The sequence below is a fragment of the Amblyomma maculatum genome, chromosome 1 (genome assembly GCF_055883805.1).
Source record: "Amblyomma maculatum isolate TAMU_Amacu chromosome 1, ASM5588380v1, whole genome shotgun sequence".
Classification (NCBI taxonomy): Eukaryota; Metazoa; Arthropoda; class Arachnida; order Ixodida; family Ixodidae; genus Amblyomma; species Amblyomma maculatum.
This window is the reverse complement of record NC_139344.1, coordinates 168,206,121-168,227,991: the sequence shown is the minus strand read 5'-3', so window position 1 is coordinate 168,227,991 and position 21,871 is coordinate 168,206,121. Positions and strand designations below refer to the sequence as shown.

Sequence of the window (21,871 nt, the reverse complement as noted above, 5' to 3'; positions counted from 1 at the left end):
TGCTTGTACCTAATTATTTATAATTAATTTAATATTGACAAATTAAAATTTTTCGAAATTCGATCTAACGAGACATCAAGACATCGCCATTCTATGTTTATTCCAGCTCCTTCCGTCCGCACTGATTGTTTTATGTACAGCTATTTCTCTAGAGCGATTAATGATTGGAACTCCTTATCTAACGCTGCGGTACAGTGCAACGTCCCTTCAAGCCTTCATAAATAGTATCAGCTATGTTCTTGTTTTTTCTAAAGAGCGAGTTTTATTTCTGTGTAATGTTGAGCGAATCAAGCGTTGTATACCTGTTATATGTTTTTTTTTTTCCACTGTCTGCTGGCTGTATATGTTGTTTCATAATAATATCAATAATCATAATAATAATAATAATAATCAAAGCTTCTAATAACAGAAGCTTTGATTACAGCATGTGTTGGTTTGTTTTTGTTGTCTTGCTCTTTAATTTTATTAATATACCTGCATTAGGATGTATTATGTCTTAAAATTTTTTCTTTCCACTCCTGTAAAATCACCTCAAAGGACTGACAGTATAAATAAATAAATAAATAAATAAATATATTTCCTGGAACCAGCCTACACTGTAAAAAAAATTTCGCCGATTTACGTAGAAACATGGAGGTAATTTATTGCCGAGCTGTTTCCGTATTTCATATAACGGACGTTCCTAATATAACGTAAAACCGTAAAACGGACTCTGTTAATTGGTTACAGAATCTCTGTTTCCTGATTACAGCATAATGTTTATTTCTGCATTATAAGGTTTCCGTTTTCTGAATACAGCATTGAGTTCATTTCTGCTTTACAGAATTTGCGTTTTCTCAATACAGCATCAAGTCCGAATTTCCATTATAGGGTTTCTGTTTTCTGAATACAGCATCAAGTCCATTTTTGGATTATAGGATTTCTGTTTTCTGAATACCGCATTTAGTTCATTTCTGCTTTACAGAATTTATGCCTTCTGAATACAGCATCAAGTCCATTTCTGCATGACCGAATTTTCCTTTTTCTAATTACGTTAAGCAACCTGTTACACAGACCTTCTTTTGCAATTATGAAGCTGTCTGCTTTCTGAGTCACGCGCACAATCAACAAAAAATGAAATCTGTTCTTTTACCGACAGTACAGCATCGGCTTGTACAGTTTGTACCAGCCGATGGGATATGATTGTTGATTTCTTTTTGGTGTTCTTTCAGCATGCAGTGTAAGTGAGAGTAGCGTGACCACATGTGAATTTTGTGATTTATCTAGTGAAGAAACATGGACGCATGCAAATTGTGTAGGACTTTGTATGCAAATATATTTAACACCCATTCAATGGAACACGTACATACGGTTTATTTCCCTTCGTGCATTAAACTGCCTTCGGGGCATGCATCCTCTTTTGTAATCTGCCATTCTGTCTGAGATCCTCTGAAAAGCACAAAAAAAGATATTTTGTCAGAACCATAAGATTCTAGGTACTGGAAAAAGATGGAGAATTGGTTTGGTTTGGTTTGTGGAGTTTAACGTCCCAAAGCGACTCAGGCTATGAGAGCCGCCGTAGTGGGGGACTCCGGAAATTTAGACCTCCTGGGGTTCTTTAACGTGCACTGACATCGCACAGCACACGGGCGCCTTGCTTTTCACCTCCATCGAAAAGACGAAAAATGTTGTTTTCAGCATTTCTAAGGCAGTGATAAAATTAACACCTGAGTTTCTAGAATTCGACACAATAAATAAAATAAATTATGAAAAATATGGATATATTGTAGAAACTAACATGCAAAGAAGGGATGTAAGACATATAAAAACCTTTTACTTATAATTTGCACGCTTAGATAGGGTAAAGGACTTGAGTTTAAACTTAATCAGTGATCTTATATGTCCCACTGTACAAGGGCAAAATTATTGCAGAAGTCAGAACCATTTTTGGTAGGTCAGCTGTTTCAGTTTTTCCATGAGCAAACTTTCGACAAATGGGACGCTGGCATTTGAATGTTACCCTTGGACTTCATTTTTCTCTGTACTCAATATTGGGAACCAAGTGGCACATGTTTCGAATGTATTACTACATGCTAAATCTGCCATGCCTTTTACTTTCTCTATGTAAAAAAGGTAAAATATTTGTTGAAAGTCATGCACGAGATGAAATGGGAAAAAAGCTTAAGTGATGCGGAAACGCAGAATTTTAAATTATTGCACTGTTTCCAGGATCATGGTTAAAGACACATATATATATATATATATATATATATATATATATATATATATATATATATATATATATATATATATATATATGAAGGGGAAATGAGGGTGCTCGTTATTATACATGAAGGAAAGAAGCCAACAGTCGGCGAAGCCAAGGAAAGCATTGGAGATCATGTTTTATGTCTTTTTTTTTAATTTTTACTTGGATAATCACAGAATGAATAATATAATCTGCTTAGGGGAAAGATAATTAAACACCAAGTAGAAGAAAAAACAACGTGCCGACTGTTGGCTTCTTTCCTTCATATATATATATATATATATATATATATATATATATATATATATATATATATTTAAATGAGGAAGCATCAGTTGTTTTTAACGTAGCAAGAATTCATCAAAAAAGATCAAGACAGCCATGAAGGCATGCAGTCAAAATCAACCATGAGAAAATTGACATACATGCTTAGTGTATCAGGAGATGGAACGAAGCTTCTGCGCCAACTTCATAACTGTCGAATGGACGCAGGTGAGTGACTTCTTTCCGCCTCGCCACTTGCTCCCTGACAAGGGACTGATGAAAAATATTTGCCTGTAAAACAGAAATGACTTGTTTTAGTTATGTTTGTTTTACCAAAGAATGCATTGTAACATGCTTGTTATGTTTGTTGCTTAGTATTTCATAAACCGTATGAAACACTGAATAGTTGGCTAAGTAGTTCTGCTAGAATATTCAAAGGCGAACAAACGTTTTCAGTGCAACTATTTAACAATCATGCAATTCTCGAACACTGATGTGTATCGCTGATTGCTTACTATTCCAAAAATTTCGGCTGCAGAAAAAGGTGAAATAGTGGCTAAACAACCTGTAAAAATTCTTTTAGTTATTTATATATCTCTGGATATAAGTAAATAAAATCGTAATGTACAGTGGCATAGCTTCACGTATTGTGCAATACCCCGAACAAAAGGGAATTGCAAACGCGCACAAAGTCACAGGTGTATATTTTGTTGGAGCTACGAGAGGTTGCACAATAATAGAGCCTAAATTATGTGCAAAAATATTTCGTAGATTTTTCTTACAGTAAGGAACAGATCTGCCCATCACATCGGTGCATGTCAGTAACGTGTCTATTAAAAAGCCCTTGGGCTAGGTGTTTAGAAGGCTCTTGACGAAAGTGACAAGGGCACGTTGTGCGGCCTAGTCCCGAGGCAAGCAAAATGCGCCATGGTGGGGTTCGAGGCAAAGAATAAGTGGGAGACTAGAAGTCTGTATGGCGTTGTGTGAGGCAATGTTCTATATCTGCTTATATATGTGAACAGCTAGGGCACTGTGACATGGAAGAGTGTTTGTACAAATAAAGTTTGGCTGCTGTGTAAAGACAGAATTGCTGAAGGATGTACTTTTCACAGATCGATAAGGGTGGGTGTCCTAAGTGGCAAGTTAGCTGAGTCAAATCACTGGTGCGTGCATTATTCATAGCCTATCGCTTTCTACACTGTCTGCATTCACCCTCGGTGGGCTCGTCCATAGGAGCCTCAGCACCCGGTTTACAATAGAGCAGGCAAGCTAGTAGTAAGCCAGCTCATAGAAGTGCACAGAAATTATGTTTTCTTGCCTGCACCACTGCTGAATTTGACAAGATAGAGAATACTATTTTCTTAATGAAAAAGTTGAGTACTGGAAACAAGACTAGAAAAGTAGCGTTACATGCATTAGTATATACAGCACATAATTATAAATCAGTTCTAAAAGCAACCAGAAAAGTAAGGCCAGGAGGAAATATATTTTCAAATGGTCCTTTAAAGGCACTATGCTGAAATGCTTCGCCTCAACAAGTACAATAAACGAAGAACCAAGTGCTAAATGGAGAAATGACATTCATCCCATATATACGATACAACCAGAAAAAAAAAAAAAACGATAAGAGCCTCACCTCTGGATAAATTCCAGCGTCGTTGCCGCTGGCTCTGCATACTCAAGTTTCAGGACTTATTACAGCACGAAAAGCAGGCAAGCTGCCTCACTGAATGATGCTGGCTCTATAAATACAGCCTCCTGTTCACAAAACACGCACTGCTTTCCATATATGGTACCTGAAATAGAATAAACATTTTTGTTTTGCTTCTAATGCAACACAGTGCCAGTGCTTTATTTAGAGTAGCCTAAAAAGTGAAGGCATCTTACGCATTGGTGCTGTCAATATGAAAGGAGCTGGTAATTTGCAAAAAAAAAAATGAAGAGAATTTTTTGGTTAATTTTTAATAACATAAATATTGACTTCAGTATTGTAAGCCATAAAAAATGCTAGTAACAAAAAAAAAAAGAAAGATGTGCCTGTCGCGCAAAATTATATAGTAATCATTATTTGAATACTCGAAGTGGCAACTTTGTCCCATTCTTTTTCGGAAGTCTGTGCCTTCAAATGGTCATTTTGACTGAAATAGGAACAAATAGTGATCTTGTATAATGCTCGCATATCTACAGTTTACAAGAACATATACCCATACTCATTGGTTAGATATATGACAATATCTCGTAACCTATGAAGACAGCTTCCCAAAATTTAAACCGTAATTTAATTTGATTAGTTAGCCTTTTTGTGAATGAAGAGCTAAGCAATCCAGTAAAAGGCATGCGTCACTACAATTAGTCCAACCACACAATCTGCTGCCGCATCCATATGTACAAAGCATGTTAATAAATACCATCATCAAGCTTACCGAGTACAAATATAACTGGCGTGGACGGCAAATCGGAGATCCTGGATGTAATGCTCGTGCCTTCCTGATAAGAGATGGGAATAAAATCGAATTCATGTGGTAACGAACAAGAACAGTTTATAGTGCTCCAAAATAGTGATAACTGACTAACTTTATAGCCAAGTTTCTTTACTCAGCCGATGCACCGAATCCTTTGGTTTCTAGGAACATATACGCGGCAAACAATACAGCTGCGGATATTCCGACAGTCACCTGCAGATTTAACTTCAATGGTGCAGCTCTCTATTCCATACTAAAGATGCTAAGCATTTCAACAAAAATAAAACGGCGCTGACAGGTGTACTTTTTCTTTTTACAACTAAGAAGTTTCCTTTCTTTGATGGGTTCCACGCTCATATTCCGTATAGCCATAGCATCCGTCTTGCAAGTAGAGAAGAGTGGTGCAAGCATATGGTAGCTACCGAACCTAACAAGCATACTAAAGAGACGTAAGGGAAGTCAAACTGCAATAATCAAGGCTTCTAATAATTATAGTTCTTTCTTGTTTCTTTCATATAGTTCCAAGTTTCAATGAATAAGGCCATGAAGGCTGTTAGGTTATACCTGACACCACAATAGTTTCACATTATTTTACAATCTCCAAAATGGATTGCTCAGGATTCACTACTAAGGTACAGTGGGGTTTATAACTCACTTCAAAGATAAGGTAGAGAGCACGAGGGTCGTCCTTGAAGTATGCGGCAAGGAGATGCATTACCACATCTGCCTCAGCTCTGATGTTGCTTTTTGTTTCTTCGAGCTGCCGCTCTGCAAGCAGGTACATGATTTCCTTTGAAGGTGCACTGCCAAGGTACTTCACAAGGAGTGGAGCGCATATTGCAATACTGTCCTGAAATGTGGCCTGGAATAAATTAAAACATTTTTTTTTTCATCATTGGTAAGCAAGGATTATTGGTAGGCTTCAATGGCAAAAGGCAAATGTTTGCTTTGACATGTATGCAGAAATTTAAATTTGCAGCAAGAAACACTGCAGTAGGCTACCAATTTTCTACGGCTATCACAGTATCACCATTGAATGTGATGCGTGTCTGGCAGTCCTAAACCAAACAAACAAATTATCGGGAAAAAAATTAAACATTTAAAAGTTCTCATAAAATGATGCCCATTTACATCTTACTGATTAAATTTAGCTGCAGATCTTCCCCACCCTAGGATTTCCACAACTTTCGCTGCTCTGCACAAGGTCTGTACTTGTAATGCTCAAATTTTTCATTCGCAAAAGCAAGATCTTTCACAGCATAGCTTGGTTTCCTCACATATCAGTCAGCAGAACTGAATATTCACAACTCCAACTTGTACACTGCAGCCATTCTCCTTATCTTACCTGAACATCTTTCCCAAGAAAGTTATGTGCGTGACTGTAGAAGAATGGTCTGTGAAATAAAAATGGCCATTCTTCTTTCACTCGGGCTGTGGTAGCACAGGGTTAGCCGAGTTGATGAACACCAGTTGGTAAAAGTATGTTTCTTTCATGTACGCCATTGCAAGTGGCACGTCTATATCTCTGAATGTTTTTTTTCCTTTCTTTTTGCAAAAAAATCAATTTTTTTCATGGTCATTTTCAGCAATTGGCTTTTGAACAGGCTACCAGTTCTGACAGCCATAGCTGCTGCTCTTACTTTTCTTAACTTGTTTTTTGGTCTGCTGCAGTCCCTGTGTTTCACGATGCAAATTTTCTACTCTGTTCTCTATTTGAAATGGTCCACAATATGTGACACAAGCTTCATCCGTAATGACTCGTATCTCCCGCAGGATGGCACAGTACACAGGAAGGCAATGTTTTCTGTTTCAGCATAGTTTCTGTGGTGCCTGAAGTTATGGCTTCTGAAGGTTCGGCAGTTCTTGAACGTAGCACCGCACGGACTGACTGGACATAAGGCTCCACCGAGTACACTACTATGATAAGAAAAATGTTCAAAGTAGGCCAGCCATGTAGAAAAGCTCTGCGCACATCTCGGGCATCTGTTCATCTTTCAGCACCATCCGGTAATAACGCTATAATAAAAAATAAGTTGTCATATAATTTACAAACAAGCTGTCATACGAAGACCACCCCGCGCACAACCCTCTGAACAATCAGCACCATGTCTTGTCACCTGCCAAAGCCACGCCCGTGATTTTTCGCTGACAATTAGCCGGATTTTCTGCTAATCGGCAACTTTAACGCTATCGCATTATTATTGCATACTGCGGTCGAACAGCTCCAGTTGAAAACAAACTTCCACGGTACAAACGAGCGGCTTAGTTCGCGATTGACAAGTGGTTTATGCCTCCTTAAATCTGAACACCGCAGTTGACCAAAATACAAGCCAAGGTGCTGCTGTGTGCTGCTTAAGTACCGCTCAACACCGGACGTTCGTTTAGTCGGACAGAGCTATAAAATAGTTTCGATATGGTCCGAGTAGTTCCTCTGTCTGGACTCATCATGCGGAGAAACGAAAATCATATGAGCAATGCAAATAAACAAGTTTGTAATGAGAGCGCGCCCTGTATCGAAATTGTTCACTGAATAAAACGTTTGCACTGCCTGAATGGTGCCTTTGCGAAGCGCGCAGCACACCCGTACGAAGCCAGTCACGAGTTGCACCTCAAAGACAATTGTAAGATTGTTCTCACCTGTTAGGCGAACACGTTGTCTTTTTTTTTTGCTCGTCGGTGATCCAGATGTATTCGCAAGCGCACAAGATGGCTGGGTCGTCAAAGATAAAAAGTTGCAATGCAGTATCGCAGTCCAGACGTTCAGCTCAACACGTCCACGCCCTGTTCTCACTTGAAAAAGGCGCGAGAATGCAGTGCGCAACCGCTACGGCGCATGCGTCATTGCCCTAGCGACGAGGGGACGAAGCAGTCGTCGGCGCGGGCGCGGGCGGCTTTATGCAGCAGACGGTGCGGAGCAAGCGCGAAGGCGTGAGAACGTTGTTTTCCGCTGGAAGATGACACGTACAAGGCGTGATTAAAAAAAAAAAAAAAATTGGCTTACATTGAATCGGCCAACACGGCGACAACCAAAGAGCCTGGGAACGCCGACTTCTAGAGCAGTTTTCTATTTGTTTTTATAGTAAATGGCGCAGTACCAAGGTCTATGTACAGTATACCTCTCACTTGTCGGTGGGCGCAGCGCCGGGAGGGAAGAGGTGAACGAAAGAATGAAAAAAAAAAAAAAAGTACGCCAGCGGAGGTTTCGATCTCAACTTACACTGAGACCGCATAGCAGACAGGCGCACCTGTATTTTGAATCCATTGCAATACCGCCGCCGCGGCCGCGATGAAAGCGCTTCTCCGATCACCGGCCGAGAGCGCATTGCTTTGCGCGTTAGGTGATGCTGCTGTGTGTACTATGCTTGACAGCAGCATCATCCGGCCAGAGGAGAAACGATGCGCGGCTTTGGAATGTTGCTCTTGTGCAGGTGGTTCGAGGAGCCCAGCCCGGCGGGAAGGCGTGGGAGCATGTACAGTGTGCATGCTTTGGGATCTTCCATACTTGGGCATGCGGGCGTCGCAGTGGCGTGAACTCCTCCTTCATCCATGCCCGGTTCACGGATTTTCAATACGTATTGAATAAAACGGAAGCGCCTGAAATTCGATTCACGGATGTTCAATACTTATTGAGTAAAACGGAAGTGTCTGAAATGCTTATAAGGACATTTTCCTTCATCCGTGAGCCAATTCTCGGATGTTCAATACGTATTGAGGAAAACAGAACCGTTTTACGTTCTTTTAAGGAGGTTGTCTGCGTAAAATTACGGTTTTTTTTTACAGTGTAGAGCAGCCGATCCTCCTGCACTTCGATCATCGTGTTTACAGTCATAACGTCAAGTCGCTGCGTCGTTACTTCGTATGCCAGTTTCAACGCTACGTTACTCATCGTGCAAGAAATCTTTTAGCCATAATTCGATATGTTTCAAGAATTATGTGCGCGAAGAGAGCAGAAAGTGCATTTACAGCAGAACCAACAGCAGCCGTGCTCGCGCGCGGCCAACCCTGTGAAATCCACCGAAGGTTTTACCTGCTACTACATTGAGTGGCATGATTCAAACTATCAGTCATTTGCTCTCAGCAAGCTTGACAGTCTACAGTTAAACAGAAAACTGCTATCGCTCCTACTCCCTTCGCGATTTTCACACTGCAAGACAGAATATCAACTAAAACGCTATAGATATCTCAACCTCTAAAAGCGCAGGTCAGGCTCACCTTCTGTGATCTATTTCTGTGATCACTGTTGGGAAGGGGTTTATTTCTGGGGCGTGCTACAAAGGACTATTACAAAATAGTTACCGCTCATTTCGTATGGAATGAGATTTTTGCCTACAGATGATGAAGATGGTTGTCCTTTTGATTTAGTTATGCTTGTGGGCCTCCATTGTATATGCCATTCGCTAATGGCCGAATATCACTTGTGACATTGACGCCCGGCCGGCACGCATGCACTTTCGTAAAAGTATTCTCAGATTTATTGAAGTTTTGAAACCTGAAACATGTGCCCCGGACGCGTATTGCCAAACCATATCCCGTAGGCGCACTGGAGCAGACGACGCTCTCAACGAGTTAAACGGCGATTGTTGCTGAAAGGTCTCTCGGAACGCAACCTAAAGGTAACACAGCTCGCTGTAAACGGCGATTGTTGCTGAAAGATGTCTCTGAACGCAACCTAAAGGTAACGTACACTCACTGACGCAGGAAATGATAACGGGGAATGTAATTGCTTAGTACAACTGTTGTCATACCGATTGCTACAGAATGGTGTCTGTGAACCCAACCTAAAGGTAACATACACTCACTGAAGGCAGGATATAATTGTGGTGAAGGCAACTGCAAAAAAAAAAAAAAAAAAAAAAGAATATTAGGAAAAAATTACAACACAGGAGGCGAACAGATGTTTAAGTGGCATCAGTGCATAGATGGGTGATGTTGATCCATTACGCCACCAAAACGGCACGAACGGTGGCCTTTAAATGCGTTCTTATTCGTTTTAGACAATATATACACTATTTGTCGCCAGGTGGCGCTGCTCAGAGGAGTCACGCGCCAAAGCGTCGTCTGCTCGAGTGCGCCTACGGGATATGGTTTGCTAATACGCGCCCGCCGCCCGGGACAGGTTACCAAGGAGCCATTAGTTGCGCTTAGAGAATTTTAGAGTGTGAAAGCCATAGTCGTAGAGTTGGCAATTTACTTTTTTTCTGCGTTGTATTTTGATGTATGTATTTTGAGGTCTGTTAAAGCCTGGCAATAAACATATAAAAACGGGCTAAAAAACTGAGTCACGCTTCTTTTTCTTACGAGAACAAAGTGATGGTTTTTTGCGTACAATGTTGCATGTCTGAGTGGCTAAAGCTTTGCCTGATTTCATTGTTACCACCCGTGATTCTGTGAATTGTAGAGTCACTGTTTTTTTGCATGAAATGGTTGTGTCATATCGCATATTAACATCGCGGATTTCTTTGGAGTACTTGCCTTTGGTTAACAAAAGGAAATTGTATAAAGATTTAATTGATGTCATGATGCCAGTCCCTCAGTACAGAACGGTGTACTGTGGAGGCCCAGGACGTGACACTTTATATAGTCAAAATGATGCCTGCAACAGCTTCTATAAAAACCGTTTTCTTCAAGATGCACGCTAACACTCTTCCAGTGAAATCATGGCTCGAGGAAAAAAATTTTTCTACCCTGGAGAGTTAATTGCCTTTTGTGCAAAAAAAAAAAAAATAATAAAAACCATTGAACATTTATTTATTGATTGCTGGGACCCGATATTTTTCTGGAACGTTTTATAGGGAACACTTAAAAAGGAACTATCAATTACCCCTTCAGTAATCAGGTTTTTAGCTGCTTGCAGAGAGCGAAGATGTTAATCTTGAAAAGTAACAAAGTTCGATCTCGCAAAGAGGGTGACATCCTTTTCATTTTTTTTCCTACTTTTTCAATATTGTCACGTAGCCGTTTAGGCCCGTAAGCAGAAGGTTGGTTTTAATAGGGGGTTGACCTAGTAGGCGCAGAAGAGCAGGTCCAGAGAGGTATCTCAAAATAACGGCTTGAGGGGCTAGTTGGTGCTGCATAGTATTCAGAAATGTGGCGCAACAAACACAAACACGCGTGTGTTGTGTCTGTTCTCTTGTGTTTGTGTTTGTTGCACCACATTTCTGAATACTAGGTCCAGAGAGCACTGAGTGACAGCAGCCGACTTCAGCTTCTTCTCAAACGCCACGGGGCCACTTCTTCGAGTCCGCGCACGAGACTCTCGATGAGCAGCAGCCTAGCGGCTGCTGTTGCACACGCTACAATATATACTGCCTCTCATATGCCGCGGACAGCTTTTATTTTTCGAAAACTGCTTTGCTGACCCAGCAACCATAGCCGTGAAATACTGGGCTGTATTCAGTTTTGGCCCATAATCATGACAGGTGAGGCACTTGCTTCGTATCGTTGCATTTACGAAACAGTGAAACCGAATTAAAATAAATCGTCCTTTCCTATGCTACTTCACAATTGTGAGATTAAACCAGGTAAAATAAAAAAGGAGAATTTCGCATGGCAGAAGGAAAATAAATAAATAAAAGGATTAAGAAAAAGAACACTATAATGACGCAAGAAGAGAGTGAGAACGAGAGGGCCGAGTCAGTGGTTTCGCACGCTGTCTCGCTAGTGTGACATAGGAGTTGGGCGACTGTCGGCCGACAGCCGTCTTGCGAGCAACGCGGCACATGATTGTCGGCCAACTGTTTGCGCCGGCGCAATGCGACATAGATGAAGGCATCAGGAAGACACGGTGTTGGCAGACCGAATCGGCTTCGTATCGTGCTATAGTGTGACAGGCCCTTAAGTCACCTGCGGGTGACACGAAAGCAAAACACACAGCCAATGGCGCACGACAGCATGGTGCGAGCCGTTTGGTCAGCGCTTAGAGCTATTTCGTTTCCCATCGTAAATTCGCGATACAGATTAATACAAGAAGCATGGAGAACGGCAATGTCGCGGACAACAGAATGTAAGACGTGGTGGAGAAGTCATCAACACAAAAAACACCAGGGCCAAAGAACGCTGCTAAATTTTGCCTCCACCGCTTCTCACAAACTCCTGTATTACTTAAGGTGTCGCTCGATTCACGACCAATTTAGCTGGCATTGTCCACATAAGTTTGCGCCCAGAAGTTGGAGACATGGTTTATTATACTTTCCGACAGACATATCAAACAAAATGCAGAAAAATTAGGTTTTTTTTTTTTTGTGAGATGCATAAAGAAGGGAGCCAAGAGGCCACAAACATCAAGAAAAGCGTGGGGAATTTTATTGATGTTGTTGAATGCGAACTAATAATTACTGTCTACCTAACTGACTAGAATGTCGAAAAACAACCACATGTTGAACCCACGACCTCATAATTTCACTTCTGGTGCCCTATACCCTTAAGCCACTTCCTTAGGTATTTATTTTGCGTGTAGCCTATCCATCAGAGTGTTTGCCAGCGCCTCCCTCCGCCACAGCGGCGGATATGGAACGTCTTGTGATACCGCGAGTGTCCCGTAGAAAGTGATCTAATAGGGAGGGTGGGAGTTGTTTGATAACCCTCTTACTCTACATGTGACGTCAAGGCAGCCAGATGCGAATTACTCTTTAAGCTAATCAGCAAACAAATGTAGGTAAGATGAGGGATTTGATTATGAGATACTTGAGAAAGGGGCAACTGCCACTGACGCAGAGGCAGAGGGGAACGCTTTTTTTTTGTTGTTGATGAATGTGAAGCAGTAATTAATTGTAGAGGTAATTGATTATGAAGTGGAAAAAAAATATCGTTAGCTAGTTGAAGTGTTATTTGATGTTCTACAATGAAAATTTCAGCTGCTAAAAGAAAGTATACTCCTCCTGCGTTGGTAATTTGCCTTGGTAGTGACAGTGCTGAACTGATTGCTGATTGCGTCACTGTGATGTTTAGATAGAGCTGATATCGCTGTCAGTTCGTCCCGGGTGATGACGAAAATTGTGAGAGCTTTCCCACATCAAAATCATGAAACATGGGCGCTCTTATGGAAGCTGTACAGTTGCAGAAAATAATGCTTTTTTCACTGCATCAATTTATTACTCTTCAGTTCTCTTTTCTTTGCACATGATATCAAATCAATCATTAAATTCTTATCACATAATTTCGGCAATCGCTATAAGTCCGTTTCGACCCTGCCGAGCTTTTTTAACTCCTGCACGGTGAAATGTAAGGTGGCGAAACCTCTTGCGGAGCAACTTTTAAATCGAAGTGGCCTAGGCGGTATAGCCATCGTTTCGAATAATTCTTGTTTGAGATGGGCGTTATTTTGGAGCTGTCGCCGTTGCGCCATTATTTCTCTCCTGCCTATACTCAGCATCGGCCGTGTCGCGAGAGTTGCGTAGGCAACAGCCAGCATTTCACGTTGCTCGTCTTGCGAGCCATCTCCGCCGCTTTCCAGTTCGCGACACAGAGTCACACAACGTGCTCTTCTACACCCCTCCCTCCCCCCCCCCACCCCCCCCCCCCCGCCTTTTTTTTTTTTGTTTTTATTTCGTGATGCGCATAATCGCTTCTGCAAGGCCAGGCTGTCACAAGACATCTCGCGCGGCCACTCGGCGAGGCGACACGGATCCGATGGCGGGTGTAAAGTGTAACCAAATATTGCCACACGATGAAAAAAGGAGGCCGCTATCGCGCGCTCGCATATGCGACAGACAACTACTCACGCCTCTCCTTTCCATGCGCGCCCACACAGAGCCTCCAAAGAAGGCGCCTTATTTCGCCGGCGTCTTGTTGAGAGATGGCCGGCTGTGACAAGCCGCCGAAAGGACTGCTCGCGCTGGTCGACCCCGTTCGGGCGCTGCTCTGGACACTGTTCGCTGCTGTCACAGGGGCTGCCGTGGTCCGCGGCGATAGCCCCCTTTCCTCCTGCGCCGAAACATAAGCCAGCCCGGGGCGATTCTCACTTGCGGCGCGCTCCGCGGCGCTTGATACTTTTTTATCGCGCCAACCGTCGAAAGGCGACTCCCCCCTCCACTGGCCGCTGCGATGTCGACTGGCGCTTTATCGCCGCAGCCTCGGGCGTTTCCTCGGGCCGAGACCTTTCGCTTGTCGGAGGAGCCGTCCATTCGCGCGACGTCCGAGGCGCGACAGGAGGCGATACAAGGAGATACCAGAGTCGCGCGGCTCAGCGAACGGCATCTGTACGCCTGTAGCTGTCGCTCTTGTCAGTGGGAACGAGGGCTCCAAGGGGAGAATCGTGCTGCCGTTTAGCGATCCTCACGCGCGCGGCGACACGTTGATGCAGGCTCAATGAGGCTATCCGCGAGAAGGCCTTGGGCGAGACCGCTGCTCCTACTGTGCGCAACGCAAGCGAGGCGTCTGGTTCGATGGCTGCGCGTGTTCCCTCGCATCGCCACTATTTATATGACTGGAACCGCAGTGCCATGAAGATAGCAGACCCTGCACAGTTGGCAAATGCCTCTGGAACCAAATCTCGACGCCGTTGTTATCTCGCAGCGAACACACAAGGATGCAGCTGCGAAGATGCGGATGCCAGTAGAAGTGCCGGTGCCGGAATTTCACGCTCCAGTTAGTAGTATTTTTATTGCGGAAAGGAATAAGCGAGTGATCTGAACTTAACTTGAAGAACATGGTATAAGTTTATGCTTACCATTTTTTAAACCAGGAGGACCAAGGAGACGAAATATCAAAAGTTTTCCAGGAGAGAGCAACAACGCTAGGAAATTTGTGGAAGTCTACTTAATAGTACAGTCTTCTTCATTTTTATTTCTTGGGTTGGAAAGGGGGAGGGGGAATGGGGAGGAGTCGCCAACAGCAATTCGCGGTCAGAGTGTGCAGATGTGAGATCTGATTTCACACTGCAGCTTACCAATACCCGCTGGTCTCTTCAGAGTAAGAACACTGCGAGGGGAGTTTATTTTAATTTTAATGAATCATTTAAAAGTCCCGAAAAACTACGCAGTGATTTTTTAAAACCGTTTTCAAGCTTGTATCTTGAAAACTATGGGAGCTACGTCATGCTGTGCAGGTGGGTTTAACCGCAAGGCGCACAATGTGTACTTGATACAGCTTGACGATTAAACAATTATTTAGTAAAATTGACTCAGCAACCTGCTATTTTTATTTTAAGAACTAATATTATATCGAGAAATTCGAGGCGGTCAACATAAAAGGTGAGCCCTGTTTTTAATTTTACCATTTTACTTAACTGGCAACGTGTTTTGAAATATCGAATGTCAAAAATGCGCATTTGAAAGACCGTTGAGTTCGCTTTGCCGCATTGAATACACATACACATATTGACCTTGACACATGTGGTAATGTCGCCAAACCCAAGTTAAAGTCTTCTACATCAAGTACACAAACGGCGTCTGTATATGGTGCATAAGAAATGCGACACACACCAGTTTCTGAATGTGCAATGCCGAAATTCTGATTCTTGGTGCTTCAAGCACATATTTTCGAATTTCAATATTTCGAACGACACTGCCAATTAAAGAAATTAAAAAACGGTCTCCATACTTGGTGTCGATCCCTTTCAATTTCGCAATTTGTTAATCCATTATTATGAACGCTACTAACTGAACCACCTTCACCACACCCCTTTGCACCGCTGTATGTTCTGTACCTTAATTGTAGGATTATTTAGATGTTAGTGCCCTTCCTGTAATAATCCCAAATGGGATCGGCAGTATTTCTAAAAAAATAAGTAAATAAACAACTAAATAAATAAATTTAATATTCTCCTTTAAAATCACATGTAATACGGTTTGTGAAGTCATTTTTAGTTAATTAATTATCTAACCGTCAAGTTCTAGCTCCCACGCACATAATGTCCGTCATGCTGTAAAACCAACCAACACAGACAAAACAGAGGTTTCCTTCGTGGTTTCTGAAATGCAATTTTGTAAATGGTTTTAAAAATGAACCTGTATAAGTTTTTACAGCGTGCTCTGCGTAACGTGAGACACGATTTAGAACTTAAGTGACCAGCTCGTTTCCCACTCTGTAAAGCGAATTTCAGTGACAACTGCTAGTGGATAAGTACACCGGGAAAACAAAGCCTACAATACTCCTCTCACCACCCCAACAATATTTCTTGGTGCTGACGCCGCCTCAAGTGTAATTGCCACTACCGGAGGAACAATTACGAGTCTGCATCATCTGCGCAGGGGCGTACAGAGTCGGGAGCAGCAACAAGAAGTTTAAATTTGCCACCCAGCAAGCCTTCCAGATATTCAGCCCGGCCAATAAGGCCAACTAAAACGTCAGGCAAAACGCCAAATATATACGCCAGACGAGGGGACTGAAATCGACAACGTGTGGCTCCGACCCGAGGTGACAAAAGGGAGGCATCAATGTCCTTCCAGCCACTATCACGAAGCAGAAGCAACTTGCAAGTCGGCGACAGGGTACAGGGAGCGACAACGATCTTCGAACCGCTAGACAATGCCAGAAGAAAAGGGCATCAGGTGGGAGGGAGATCTGGAGAAGGTGAGGGAGTAAACATCTTTAATAGGACGCGTACAGTCCCAGATCAGAGAGCTATAGGCAGCAAACTCGCCAGTCTGACGCACCCCCAACGCCCAATTGAGAGCGCAACAACCGCTAAGAACAGGCTTCCTGCCTCACACCTTACGAGGATACGCCTGTGAACTTAAAACCCACGAACGCTCTCTAAAGGCAGACCCCACAAGACCAGCGAGAGGGCAGGATCCCAAAATATGAATCTAAACAGACGCGGCGTCCCAGGTGATGCCAACTTTTCCAGTTAGAGCCCAAGTAGCTGTCGTGCACGCAGACCAAGAGGTCCAACAAACTAGCGACCCAAGCAGATATAGGCTAGAAACGACGTGCACAGACATCGTCAAAAACAAACACACCAGAAAATAAATGATAAATCAAGGCATTAGAAGCTCGAGGGAGCGCGATAGCGGCTGCGCACCTGACAGTGTCCCAGCATTGAAGGTTTGGTTTGGTTTGGTTTGGTTTGGTTTGTCGGGTTTCACGTCCATAAGCGACTCAGGCTATGGAGATGCCGTAGTGGAGGGCTCTGAAAATTTCAACCACGTAGAGCTCTTTAACGTGCACTGACATCGCACAGCACACGGGTGTCTCGCTTTTCTCCTCCATCGAAAAGCGGCCGCCGCGGCCGCGGGATTCGATCCCGCATCAGTGGGCACAGAAGTCGAGCACCCTAAGCACAGCACCACCGCGGCGGGCCTAGCATTCACAGTCACGAGATCAACAACTGGAAATGTAACTGTAGAGGCTTTCGACGCGAGAAATGCAATTCCCAGCTCCATATTCGAAATTTAGGAACCAAACCGGAGGCTATATTACAATCCAAGAACCAATGAGGCCCGTAACAGGGCACAAAGCCATGTCCCGAAAATGAATACCACGCAAAGAAATGAGAGGCACGCTAGTGAGCAACCAACTCACGGCCATACAACACGAACTCGTCGATTCTGAAAAGATTACGCAGCATACGAAATTATTCTCGATGGAAAGGATCAGGCAAGCCTATGCGTTCTTAACCTTTAGTGCTCCACACAAGGTCAATCCAGGGAAATTCCTGCATTGGTATAGTAGACCACGTATTTATCTTAGAAGGGACACTTGGTAATTAGGGGAGACTTGAACGCACCACACGTCGACTGAGGATAGCACAAGTCGTGCAAGGAAGGTACCATCCTTTGAAACAAAATCCAATAATTAGGACTCGCCTAAACGATCCCAACACAGCAACCAGAACTAGCAGCACAGCCTTACAAGAAACACGACCCCGCGGACTTCATGCCACCAAATTCAGGAAAGGAAGGGATCAGACGACCTCAATTGCAATCGAAAACATTCAAGATAGAGTCAGATCTTATATTCAAACATATAGAATCGCAAATGAGCGAGCGAAATATCAACAGGAGCCGACCACCAACCTCTTCTAATTGGCGCAAACGTGGGAAGAAATAAACAATCTCACGAAGAGGTAGAACAGTCGAAGACTCAGCAAAATGGCACGAAGTCGAATCGCCAAACTTGAAAGAAAAATCAAACAGCACGTGAAAGAACTCACCTGGCCAGAGTGGTATGAAGCATGCATGGGCTCCGCGATAGTTTCACGCATTTTTCAAGCTGTGAACTTTGTGCGCTTGCAGGTCCCTGTTACGAATTTTTCACGCAGTGAATTTTGTAGGCTCATTGATTGGTATGACTATACATCTCATCACTTCATTACTTAATATTACACGATGACGATCTTTATTAGTGCGTATTTAATGGTCGCATTCTATATCCCCTTACATTTATTCTTTTATTTTCAACACCTCTCTGATTCCGCCTTTGTCTCCCCAATTTCCTTTCCTACGTTCTCTCTCTCTCCGCCACCCTCTCGAACCTACTCACTGCAAGTGAACTGCGCAAGGAAAACTCGCTCCAATCATCCACCAAGTCCCCAATGACCAACAATACTTAAAATTTCTCCAGCATCGCATACGATGATACGACGGAGAAAGGAACCCACAATGTTCGGAACAACCAAGCGCGGAGATGGACGAGCCGTTCAATGACACAGAAGCCTGGGCCGTACTCGGCCAGCCCGGGATAAACTTGGATGCAAGACTAGACCTAATTGCAAATAAGGCACTCCGTTATCAAGCCCCCCATTTCCCCTTCAATTGTCTCTTAAAAACCTGGCAAGAAACTCAACGTGCACAACCGAGGACCCATTTCCCTCATATCCTTTCTCTGGAACCTCATGGAACACGTGGTACTGAATAGACTGCAGGACTGCACCGAAGACAACCTCATGCTAGGCTTCATGATGGGCTTCAGAACAGGGCTCTCCGCCCATGACGTCATGCTGCAGCTATCATGTGACATACTCGATCCTAGCATTAAAGCCACAAGAGCGTAGTAGGACTCGGTCACAAAAAAAAAAAAAAAAAAAAAAAAAAGAGAGCTCGATAACGCATCACACGATGCCATCCTGAAACACCTAGCCGATCTCAGTCCATGCGAACTGGAGTACAATTACGTTAAAGCCTTCCTAGAAATAGAACAGTAGAGGTCGCCATCGGACCATTAAAATCCAACCCGTTCAGGCTCGCCAAAGAGGAAAACAAGAGGCCGTCTGCTCACCCTTCCTTTTCAGCCTGGCTTTAATCAAGCATCCGGAGAGGTTCAATGCCATTGAAAACATCCATCACACACAGTATACCGACGACTTACCGTATGGACGCGGCTGGTAAGGCTAAATTGAAGCTCTAGAGGCAGCAGCTAACATTGCGAAGGAGGAGGCAAGGCAAGCCGGCCTCGAGTGATCCCAACCCATATCAGAACTCCTCCGTCGACGGAGTAAAAACGCCAAGCACAGTACCCCAATCGACGTTAAATTTTGAGACAAAAACATCAAGTGGGGGACATACGGAGCATACGCGTCCTAGGATTCCACATCTCCAACACCCCCAGTAACAGTCCTGGGGAGACTTGACAGCCCAGTGAATCACTTGGCGCGTGGTCAGGAGCATCGCAAACCAGTGACGAAGCTTGACTCGGGCGTGCCCATACGAATTCCCCCAAACCTGCGCCAGTCAGCAAAATTACATAGCCTTTCAGTACCTCCGTCACAAGAAGAAAGCAGAACAAAATATTATGCCCCAATTCAGGCCGGCATGCGTATCGTTCACCAAAGTAATTAATCAGTAAAAACTAATTAGCTGATCTGTAATTTTTTGGTTGAGATAAAAAGTGTCAGTGCACAAGCTGTAGACCTTGCAAAAAAAAAAAAAAGAAAAAGCTTCCTCGTGACAGCGGCGCCACTTTAAAGTCCTGAGATACGTCCGAGATAACAAAATCCGCTTTTCTCTTCAGTGCCCTCTCCAATGAAGTTGGAAGTACGCACTTGGCGAACGATTTAAAATAACAGATGGTCATCTGACAGCATTCTTGAAGGGCTACAAATAGGGCGGCGTAAGTCGTAGCGCGATGGAAACAACGTAGCCGGCCGTTTTCGAGGCGATTTACAACTTTTACATTGACACTTCTTTTTTCAAGGCAATAATTTCCAAATTAGGTAATTAGTATTTACTAATTAATAAACTTTGGTGAACGAATAAAGACTGCAGGTTTGAAAAGACGACTCTGTATAGCTCTGAATAGGTTTCACGGGGCTCGGGCTCACCGTATCTTTTTTTTTCTTTTTAATCTTGGTTACGTTTAGTTGGGACACCCGATATATAGGAGAAACGGCGTGTTCGAGCGTTCCCTGAGCGTGTTATAACTGCCTGCTAAGAGAAACGTTATGAGCTGACACCGCAACGCAGTGGCATACATGATTCCACATGCCTGGACGCGCTTAGAGCATGCTGCCGCCTCGACCGCTATAGAGTCGGGAGGTGTTGGGCGCGCGCGAAATTCGTGGCGCCGTGGCACTCAGTCGCTCGTCTGTTGTTGCGCTGAGTGGTGCCTAGAGACTGTGTGCTCTAATCGCCTCTGGATTTAAATCAAGCTAAGCAACTAGCCTAAATTAACTGGCCCTTTTTTGTTTGACACTCGGAATTCCAAAGACATATTTTCATCCAGTCTTGAGCGCTCGCATGCGCGTATCTCTACTTCTCATGGTATGCTTAGTGCAAATACTTTTCACACGGAGCTCTGATGGAAGACGTTAGGGCTTTTCAATACAGAAATCTTGCTTTTATCGCTTTTCAGAGAGATTCGGAGAGCGGGGGATGTTAAGTCCATTTTTAAAGTGCGCCAAGGGAGTATCGAGAACGCCCTATCCTAATTGTGGGCATGGGAGAGCAGAATTCTAACTCGAGCCCAAATTCTGCGTGGCCTAGCTATGACACCAACGCACGTCCATTGTACTATACCATGCACTGCCATCATTACCGCGCGGGGACGTCACCAAAATTGACCTCATCTTGGCCCACTATATACCCACCGACTGTTTTACTGAGTGTGGCTAAAGGCCCGTTCACACTTGCGACTAGCAGCGGTCGCGCGACCGTTTTGGTCGAAAAGCGACAGTCGCAAATGGTCGCATCGGTCGAAATGCGACTGCCGCGGGCCGATCGGGCACTGCTCGAATTTTCAGTCGCGCGACTACTAGTCGCAAACCATTTCACCAATCAGCGAAGTCCCGGAGTACTCGATCGAGCACCTTCTCAATGCACTTAAAGAATACCCCTACCTTTTCAACAAACGGCACCCGGATTTCAAAGGCAGGGAGAAGGAATATATGGCCTGGGAGGAGATTGGAAAGATATTCAGACTATCCGGTTAGTACCATGAATATTTGAGAAATGGGTTTTTCACGCAGGCGCAACATTTTATATTGACACCGTCTATTCGTCGTCGGCGTTTTCCTGGAAACACGAGAGCGCGGCATGCGCACCGGCTCGCCTGAAAAAGCTAAATTGTCTGGCAAGCGGCTGCTACCGACGTTCGCTGTCATCGTCCAGCAGCTCTCCTACTCCCAACTCGTTCGGAACGAGAACAGAACGAGAAGGCGACTGTCGCAAGTGTGAACATCGGTAGTGGCGAGCTCCTCTCCACTGGTCGCGCGACTGGTAGACGCGCGACCTCATCTAGTCGCAAGTGTGAATAGACCTTAAGGCTTCATTTTCTTCGCGGCCGGCATATTCGAAGTCGCTAAAAAAAAGTCCTATTTGTACCTGTCTGGTACCATGGCACTTGTCTCTGCACCCTATAGAAGCTATACGAGTGTTCGAATTTCCTGGTGATTCGAATTGATGCTACAGCCATTAATTGTAACAAACAATGCAAGCTCAAGACGCAGTAAATAGCCCTTTGATAAAGGCTTCTCCTTTGTTTACGGGATTGTTAACGGAATGGCAGAAGAGCTAGATATATC

The 21,871-nt window shown here is 43.8% G+C and overlaps 1 protein-coding gene and 1 long non-coding RNA gene across 3 annotated transcripts in view; both read right to left on the bottom strand.

Moving 5' to 3' along the window:
* LOC146204839 (uncharacterized) overlaps positions 1-14,095 on the bottom strand; it is a 71,143-nt gene extending 57,048 nt beyond the window's left edge. Inside the window, exon 1 of one of the 2 annotated variants that reach the window (XR_014704060.1) lies at positions 13,695-14,095. The gene's annotated coding sequence lies outside the window, so the exon portion shown is untranslated. The remainder of the gene's footprint in view (positions 1-13,694) is intronic. The other variant, XR_014704061.1, reaches the window with a different exon arrangement.
* Positions 1,368-7,765, bottom strand: LOC146204840 (uncharacterized). The gene is made up of 6 exons (XR_014702969.1): positions 7,612-7,765; positions 5,630-5,836; positions 4,936-4,999; positions 4,149-4,308; positions 2,674-2,803; positions 1,368-1,428 (listed from the first exon to the last, which is right to left on the bottom strand). It is a non-coding gene; the product is annotated as an uncharacterized LOC146204840 (long non-coding RNA).
* Positions 14,096-21,871: the final 7,776 nt, after the last annotated feature.